We start from the raw sequence: 9962 nt of genomic DNA, 5'->3' as shown, positions 1-9962 counted from the left end.
GAAAATTGAGAGAACATGCTTACTTTATGGAAAAACAACTAGATAATAAGTGTTACAAATAAGTTTTTTTGCTATGTCTAATTGTAGAAAAAGGATCCAATCTTTAACCTCTTAAAAGAAAAATAATGTCAATTCCAGTTGAGTTATTGTAACGACCCAACTCCTTATACTGAGTTGAAGTCATTACTAAATGTAAAACACATGATTTAAGCCATAAAGTTTAGTAAAAACGAGTAAAACTTCATAATTTTATTTATGAAAATCAAATCAGGGTAATATGCAAAATGAAATTGAATATTAAAATCCTACTCGGGCCCTATCTACTTTTAAAGAAATGAAATAGTAAATAATGAAGAAAATAAAACTCAAGTACTAAATGTCTAAAACAAGGTGTAAGCGGAAACAGAAATCCCTATGGCTCGCCACGATCACTTCTGGTCGCTCGCCAGCTTGCCTTTGCCCCTACCTCGGCCTCTACCTGAAAAACATGACATGGAGAGAGTGAGTATAAAATACTCAGTAAGGGACCCACTACTAGTCCCACTAGGTGCCTGTTAGCTTCCTATTAGAGTCCTGTAAATGGTACCCAATCTCTGACACGTTTCCGAACACGTGCAACATGCGCTCCCGTAAGAACGAAAATCTGGTCTTCGGTGTCTCGGGGGAGCACCTAGGACCTGCTGGTCTGTAGTGAACCCGGGGGTAACACTAAGACAATCGGGATGCGAGGACCCCGTCGAATCACTCGAATCATATCTATATCCATGCTAGACTGGCGTCCCGTCGGACCGCACAGTCCTAAATAGGTGGTGATCCCGAAGGACACCCATGCCGGTACGACTCTAATAGGTTAAGCTAACAAGTACCCTAACCATAACAATATCCAACATCACAATATCCAACATACAATTACAACATGTAATCAAACCAATCTAATCGCCATTTCACAAACCATCACAATATCCAACATACAATTACAACAAGTCACATCATCACAATATCATACCATCATGTAACCACATCATCAATCACATCATGCTCTCATTAATTACATGTGTTATGCAGTCTAGTCCTTAACACGCATAACTGGAGGTGTAAGCGATCTCATGGTTCTAATCACAGAGCTAGTAGTAGAAGTCTCTTACCTCGATATTTGCTCGACGAGTCCTAACAGTAACAACACGCTTTCCCAAGCGGCGCAAGTCCTAAAGGGTCAAAAGTTCACAATTTAGTAATTTACCTCATGGAAAGATTGGTCCAAGACTTACTTGAGGCGACTTACCCACGATCGAGGTTGCAATGCTTGAGCCCCTACTGAAGAGTTCCAACACTCCCAAGTCAGTCGGTCCAAGACGTTCCTTAAGCGATAATTTAATTTAGTCCAAATAAAATTATTTAGATTAAAGTTTCAAATCTTGGCTGGGTGTGAGAAGCACTTTTGACTCACCAAAGTAGGTGGAAAGGAACCGGAGCAGACTGGCGGCTCAAGGGCAGGTGGATCAACTTGGCTAGACGAGCAGGAATCGGCTCGGCTTGGTCGGCTGGAAGAGCAGGCGCGGCTCGGCTTGCGGGTGCTGCGCGCGTGCAGCTCGGCTTGCGGGTGCACGCGACTTGACGCTCGGGCGCGGCTTGACGGTGTGGAGCGGCTGCGCGGGTCGGGTTCCGGATCGTAGGCGCGGCGTCTCTCGTGGATCGACTGCAGTAGAAGGCGCGGGTCGGCTGGCGATCGGACGCGGGGCGGAGACGCGGATCAGAGCGGAGCGACGCGACGCGGATTGACTCGCTCGAGACGAGTGGCGGCGCGGCTTGTGAGCTGGCTGCGGAGCGACGCGGACGACGGGAGGGATCGGCTGGCGAAGTAGGACGGCTAGCGACGCGAGTCCGACGGCTTGGAGGCACGAACCCGACGGTTTGGAGGCGCAAAGGGTTGCGGGTCGGATTAGTGCTGGTCGGCTCGACTGCTCTGTGAACACGTCGAAGGCGGCGGCTGGCGGAGGAGGAAGAGGCGGCAGCAGCGGATACTTTGAAGGATTTGGGATTAGGGTTTACTTTGGGGAAGAAGGTGAATAGTCTCCCACGTTTCCCAATGCCCCTTTTAAGAAAAATAATAATGATATAAGAATTATTATCCTTTTTTTTCTTTTTCCTTAATTTACTCCAAATAACAACCACCCTGTAACGACCCAACTTTCCGGACTAAGCTGAGGTCACTACCAAATACCAAAACTCGACTATTCGACATAAAATTTAAAACGGACCAGTTACGATTCATTAAAACATTAGAAACCTTACAAAAGACAGTTTCGGGCCCTATTTTAAATCAATAAAAAAAACCACAAATAAAAACTCAAGTTACCAGTTCAAAATCACACATCAAAATATTCTGACAAAATACATAGCGGAAGCGATAAGAAAACCAGACGCGTCCATATGGCCTTCACGCGTCCTTCCTGCCTCTCATCGGTCTGCCCCTCGCTGTGCCCTTACCTGAAAAGTTAAAGAAGAAAAAAGGGTGAGTATAAACATACCCAGTAAGGGACCCACTACTGGGCCCGTTAGGGGACAACAGTTAACTTCCTATTCGGGGGTACCCTACATAACAGTCTAGTGGTTCCGTAGAACGCACATATCAGTCTAGTGCTCCCGAAGGATGCACACATCAGTCTAGTGCTCCCGAAGGATGCACATATCAGTCTAGTGCTCCCGAAGGATGCACGTATCAGTCTAGTGCTCCCGAAGGACGCACACATCAGTCTAGTGCTCCCAAAGGATGCACCTATCAGTCTAGTGCTCCCGAAGGATGCACCTATCAGTCTAGTGCTCCCGAAGGATGCACTTATCCGTAAGGCACACTACCCCATAGATGAAGCTAACCGTTACCCCTCAGTCCATACTAAACCGTCTACATCAGTCACACCCCAACGGCATTCATATTACAGTTCCGCCATAGGCTTTGTCAGTCAGATAGTATAGGTTTAAACATCTACACCCTCAGTTGCTATACGCATCACCAATTCGCACACCATTAGGGAAAACCCTAGATCCAATCGACTAACCAACCAAAAACCGGACTCACTGTCCTTCCCCGTCCAAACTCCATGAACAACATCCAGACCAGTGTTTTACTACATACTGAACCGTAACTTCAAGGTCCATCAACATAAAATCTCAATCCACAATAAGCAGTCACAGTATCTTTACATCAGACAAAATATAATAACAGTACTTAACAGTCAACACGCATACAGTTATTCAGTACAGTCACTAACGTGTAATCCCCTGTGGATTTCTACGTTTTCAGCCTGGATTCGGGGTCCAGTAGTAGGAAAACCCTTACCTGATACTCGGTTATGCCCCTCGATCGAATCCACGCTCAACAGATCCACCTAAACGAAACACGAAAGTTTTAGTTGATGACTTTAGTAGAAGTCGTTTTAAAAAGGTCGGAAGCGACATCCGTTGACTTACCCAAGGAAAGGAAGCTATCTCCAACCAAGCCTACCGCGGGACCCGAGAACTTAAGCGTCAACTCTGTACTACCTTCAAGGGAGAAAAGTAGGGCCATATCTTATTCCAATATTCAAACTCTAATCGGATGTAGCAACATTAGGGAATTCATCGAAAACAATCCTTACCGAAGACTCACCGTGACCCGGAGCGGAGGAAGGGAGGCTTAGGTGGCTTGATGAAACAAGGAGCTCGGCTCGGCTTGAAGGCGTTCGGCTCGGCTCGACTCGGCTCACTCGGCTCGCGGCTCGGCTCACTCGGCTCGCGGCTCGGCTCGCGGCTCGGCTCACTCAGCTCGCGGCTCGGCTCACTCGGCTTGCGGCTCGGCTCGCGGCTCACTCGGCTCGGCTTACTCAGCTCGGCTCACCCGGATTTGTGTGTGGCTCGGACTGGAAGCGGGTTTTGGGTCGGGTCAGCTTGGAACCGGGTCGGGTTGGATGAAAACGGCAGCCACGGTTTCGATGGTCCTTTCTTCCGGCGAACGACGGCGGTACGATGGCCGAATGGCTTGCCCTTACGTCGATGCTGGTATGGCGACAGCCGACGCCGCACCACCGAGGCAGAGACGGCCAATGGCTGGCCGTGCACGCGGAACCCAGAAGAAGGACGGTCGGGGACGGCTGTCGCTGTGGCTTCCCGTCGGTGAGGTGCGGATGGAGAGAAACGGGCGGTCGTCGAAGGCGTACGGATGGCGTCTGTGTTCGTCGGGTGAAGAAGCCGAAGAGAAGAAGAAGAAGAAGAAGAGATGGCGGCGGCGCTTCGTGAAGGCGGTGGGGCTTTCGGGGTCGTGCGGCGGCGCAAGGGAGAAAGCGAAAATGGATGGCTCGCGCGCGTAGGGTTTCTTCCTCTCTCTTTTTTTTAAAATATATATATATATATATATATATAAATAATAATAATAAATATATATTTAATAAAAATGAATAATAATAATAATAATAATAATAATAATAATATTAAATATAATAACAGTAAATAATGATACATGTATATATATATATTGAATAAAATTTATATAATTTATAATAGAATATTAATATTAATTAATTATAATAATATTAAATAAGAATATTAATATTTATTTTAAATAAATAAAAAGAAAATATTAACATTAAAAATTGTAATAATAATTCCCGATAATAATAATCTAATCAATATTATATTATTATTTTATCGTTTTACCAAAACTCAAATTTCCGAACAATTCACTTAAAATGCTAAAATTTTACCTCGAACTTCGGGGCGTTACATTCTTCCCTCCTTAGGGAACTTTCGTCCTCGAAAGTTTTATTCCTCGAACAGCTCGGGATAACGGGACATCATGTCATCTTCTCGCTCCCACGTAGCCTCTTCTATCCGGTGATTCCGCCATAAGACTTTAACCAGAGGGATTTCCTTATTCCTCAACGTCTTCACCTCTCTAGCAAGCACCTCAACGGGTTGTTCAACATAGCTCAGGTTTTCATCAATCTCCAGTGGCTCGTAATCAACTACATGGGATGGATCTGGCACGTATTTCCTCAACATAGAAACATGAAACACATCATGGACTGTCGAGAGTGATGGGGGCAACGCCAAGCGATAAGCTACAGGGCCTATCCGCTCCAGAATCTCAAACGGCCCAACAAAACGGGGACTCAGTTTTCCCCTCCTTTCAAAACGTAAGACACCTCTCATAGGTGCTACCTTTAAGAACACCTTGTCCCCTACCTCAAATTCGAGATCCTTCCGCCTCACATCTGCATAACTCTTCTGTCTACTCTGAGCGGTATGCATGCGTGATCTAATCTTCTGTATCGCTTCGTTGGTAGACTGAACTAACTCAGGGCCCATCAATCTCTGCTCACCTACCTCACCCCAGCAAACCGGGGATCTACAACATTTGCCGTACAGGGCCTCAAACGGTGCCATGCCAATAGTAGCCTGATAACTGTTATTATAAGCAAATTCCATCAAATGTAAGTGGGAGTCCCAGCTACCTGGAAATTCCAATGCACACGCTCGCAACATATCCTCTAAAACTTGGTTCAGACGTTCAGTCTGGCCGTCAGTCTGTGGATGGAAAGCTGTACTAAAGTCTAACCTCGTGCCCATAGCAGTCTGCAAACCCTTCCAGAATTTGGAAGTGAAACAGGCATCTCTATCAGAAACAATCGACACTGGCACTCCGTGCAATCTCACTATCTCAGACATGTACAACTGTGCCCACTTACTAGCAGTATAGGTGGATTTACCAGGAACGAAGTGCGCTGATTTAGTAAGTCTGTCCACCACAACCCAAATCACTGTAAATCCCCTCAGAGTTCTCGGTAACCCTGTAATGAAATCCATGGACACGTTTTCCCACTTCCATTCCGGTATGCTCAAGGGTTGTAATAAACCCGCTGGTTTCTGCCTTGGTGCCTTAACCTGCTGACACACCAAGCACTTACTAACAAATTCTGCTACTTCCCTCTTCATGTTACGCCACCAATAAACCCGCTTCAGGTCCTGATACATCTTCGTACTACCTGGGTGCATAGAAAATGGGGAACTGTGAGCGTCAGATAATAATTCTGTCTTAACCGCACTATCTGACGACACACAGAGGCGTCTCTCGAACAAAAGTCCACCATCAGAGGATAATGAGAACTCAACCGCTTGCCCTGCCTCTGCTAGGCCACGTTTCTCAACCAGATAAGGATCGTTACTCTGAGCATCAATGATCCTTTGTCTCAAAGTCGGCTGTACCGTCAACTGGGCTAACTGCATAGTAACTGCCCCCACTGACACTGCAATCTCAGCTCGCTCGAGATCCCGATGCAATGGGGCCTGTCGGGTAATAAGTGCTGCCGAATGTGATACCTTTCTACTAAGAGCATCAGCTACCACGTTTGCCTTGCCTGGATGATACAATATCTCACAATCGTAATCCTTCACTAACTCAAGCCACCTTCGCTGTCTCATATTCAATTCTTTCTGAGTAAAGAAGTATTTCAGGCTCTTATGGTCCGTGAAGATCTGTATCTTTTCACCATATAAGTAATGCCTCCATATTTTCAAAGCAAAAACCACTGCTGCCAACTCTAAATCATGTGTAGGGTAGTTCTACTCATGACTCTTCAACTGACGAGAAGCATAAGCGACCACCTTACCCTGTTGCATCAAAACACAACCCAAACCTTTCTTGGAAGCATCACTATAAATCACAAAACTGCCAGAACCATCAGGTACAGTAAGAACCGGCGCGGTAACTAGCTTCTGTTTAAGGTTCTGGAAACTGTCCTCACATGCCTTGCTCCAAACAAAAGGAACTCCCTTTCTGGTCAACTGAGTAAGAGGAGTAGCTATACGAGAAAAGTTCTCCACAAACCGTCGATAATAGTCTGCTAAACCCAGAAAGCTACGAACCTCACTGACTGTGGAAGGTCGGGTCCAACCGGTGACTGCCTCTATCTTAGCTGGATCCACAGAGACTCCAGCCTTAGAAACCACGTGGCCCAGAAAGGACACCTGCTTCAGCCAAAACTCGCACTTCGAGGACTTTGCGTACAACTTATTATCCCGAAGTGTTTGCAAAACCATACGTAAATGCTCCTCGTGTTCGGCCTCCGTCTTGGAGTATATCAAGATATCGTCGATAAACACGATCACAAAAGTATCTAGGAACTTCCTAAACACTCTGTTCATCAAGTCCATAAACACTGCCGGAGCATTCGTCAAACCAAAAGACATCACAATAAACTCGTAGTGTCCATACCTGGAACGAAATGCTGTCTTCGGTACATCCTCATCCTTAATCCTCAGCTGATGGTATCCCGACCGAAGATCAATCTTAGAGAACACTGTGGCTCCCTGTAACTGGTCAAATAGATCGTCAATCCTGGGCAAGGGATATCTGTTCTTTACGGTTACCTTGTTCAACTCCCTATAGTCAATGCATAGACGCATCGATCCATCCTTCTTCTTAACAAATAAAACTGGCGCACCCCAACGTGACACGCTCGGTCGAATGAATCCCTTATCAAGCAATTCCTGTAACTGTACCTTCAGTTCTTTCAGTTCTGCGGGGGCCATTCTGTAAGGGGCTCTGGATATAGGAACCGTGCCCGGCTCCAACTCTATGGCAAATTCAACCTCTCTGAGCGGAGGTAACCCTGGAAGTTCCTCAGGAAAGACATCCGGATAGTCCCTCACTACTGGTTCTGATGACAGGGATACATCGGCCTCTCTAGTATCCACCACGCTCGCTAAGATACCCCAAGTACCCTGACTGAGCAGTTTACTGGCCCTGATGGCTGAGATTACCTGAGGCAACGACCTTGACCCTTCTCCCTTAAATTTAAAACTGGCCATCGAGGGAGGGTTAAACGTTACCTCCTTACGTGAACAATCTATGCTGGCGTGGTTAGCGGCCAACCAATCCATACCCAGGATTACATCAAAGTCTAGCATATCCAGGACTATCAGCGTTACTTCAATCACATGGCCTGCTATCTCAATTTGGCATGCTTTCACCTTTTCCTTCGACAACATACATTCCCCGGAAGGAGTAGATACTGATAGAACATGGTGTAAGGGCTCTACCTTTAAGCGGGCATGCAACACAAATGCGGAAGAGATAAAAGAATGTGACGAACCCGAATCAAACAAAACTAAGGCGTAATGCCCCAACACTGGGAGCGTACCTGTCACTACCGTGCCTGCCTTCTCAGCCTCAGTTTTGTTGGTAGCAAAGACTCTACCCTGATGTGGAGCACCTGCTCCCTGATTCTGTGCGTTCCCCGTAAGTCTCAACGGGCATCTATCAGCTGTATGACCCTCTTGCCTACACTTAAAGCAAGTCCTGGTCCCGAACAAGCAACGGCCCAGATGGTGCTTCCCACAAGTGGTACACAACGGCTTCCCTCTGGCAGCCTCCCCTGCCTCAAAAGGTTTCTGCTGGAAGCGGCGAAACTCACCACTTGATCTGAAATTCCGCTGTGGCACTGGAACAGGCTGCTGCTCAGCCTTCCTCTTCTGTCCCGATGTCGAACCTCTACCAGCGGTCTTAGACGAGTTAGCCCTCTCCTGTAAACTGAGATCCACTGCCAGGCGCAGTGCATCGGCATGAGTAGCGGGTCTGAAAGCTCGGACCAAACCCTGAATGTCCAGTCGGAGGCCTCTAACAAACTTATCAGCTCTGGCCGCCTCGGTCGCTATCATCTCGGGAGCGAAGCGGGATAACATGTCAAACTCCGCATCATACTGCTCCACTGTCATATCACCCTGCTCTAAGTTCAGGAACTCCTGCCGCTTGGCGTCTCTCAAACTGGCAAAGAAGAATTTTGCATAGAAATTCTCCTTGAACTGCTGCCACGTGATCTGACTCACATCACCACCTAGCATCCTCTCTGTAGTCTCCCACCATGCAGTACCTCTGTCAGTCAACATAAAAACAGCACACTGAACCTTCTGATCCTCAGGGCATTTCATGTAATGGAATATGGTCTCCAAGGACGATAACCACATCTGAGCCCTGGTGGGGTCCTCCAAAGACCCATCGAACGTCGTGGGATTATACTTCCTGAAATCCCTCAGGTGCTTAGCCTCTGCTGACAACTGATCCGGCACAAACTGGGGCGCAACTGGTACTGGAGTCGGAGCTGGAGCAGGAGCTGGTGCAGGAGCTGGTGCTGGAGCTGGCGCTGGAGCTGGCGCCGGAGTTGGAGAGGCAGGCTTCTGCTGCTCCCGCATCTGCATAATCAAATCTCTAAACCTCTGCTCCATGGCGGCTAGGTCCGCATGAGTAACTGGCGTAGTCGGGTCAGGGGCTTGGGCTACAGGCTGCACCTCAGGTTGAACGCGTCCTGCTCCCCCTCCTCGGCCTCCTCGGCCACCCCTACGTGCACCTCTCCTCGGCGGCATTTCCCTAACAACCACCAACGATCTCTTTAGTCATAAATGGTAGTTGAATTTTCAGTTTAACTTAGGTAAGGTAATGCATGTAGAGTTATACATATACTTTCATGAGAGCGTACCTGACGAGCGGCAAGGATCGTTTCAGCCATAAGGACACAAAACACAGACTCACATTATAAGCCAGTCTACAGAACCTAAAACTTAGGCTCTGATACCAACTGTAACGACCCAACTTTCCGGACTAAGCTGAGGTCACTACCAAATACCAAAACTCGACTATTCGACATAAAATTTAAAACGGACCAGTTACGATTCATTAAAACATTAGAAACCTTACAAAAGACAGTTTCGGGCCCTATTTTAAATCAATAAAAAAAAACCACAAATAAAAACTCAAGTCACCAGTTCAAAATCACACGTCAAAATATTCTGACAAAATACATAGCGGAAGCGATAAGAAAACCAGACGCGTCCATATGGCCTTCACGCGTCCTTCCTGCCTCTCATCGGTCTGCCCCTCGCTGTGCCCTTACCTGAAAAGTTAAAGAAGAGAAAAGGGTGAGTATAAACATACC

The sequence above is a fragment of the Cucumis melo genome, chromosome 6 (assembly GCF_025177605.1).
Source record: "Cucumis melo cultivar AY chromosome 6, USDA_Cmelo_AY_1.0, whole genome shotgun sequence".
NCBI lineage: Eukaryota > Viridiplantae > Streptophyta > Magnoliopsida > Cucurbitales > Cucurbitaceae > Cucumis > Cucumis melo.
Note: the sequence above shows the minus strand (reverse complement) of the source record.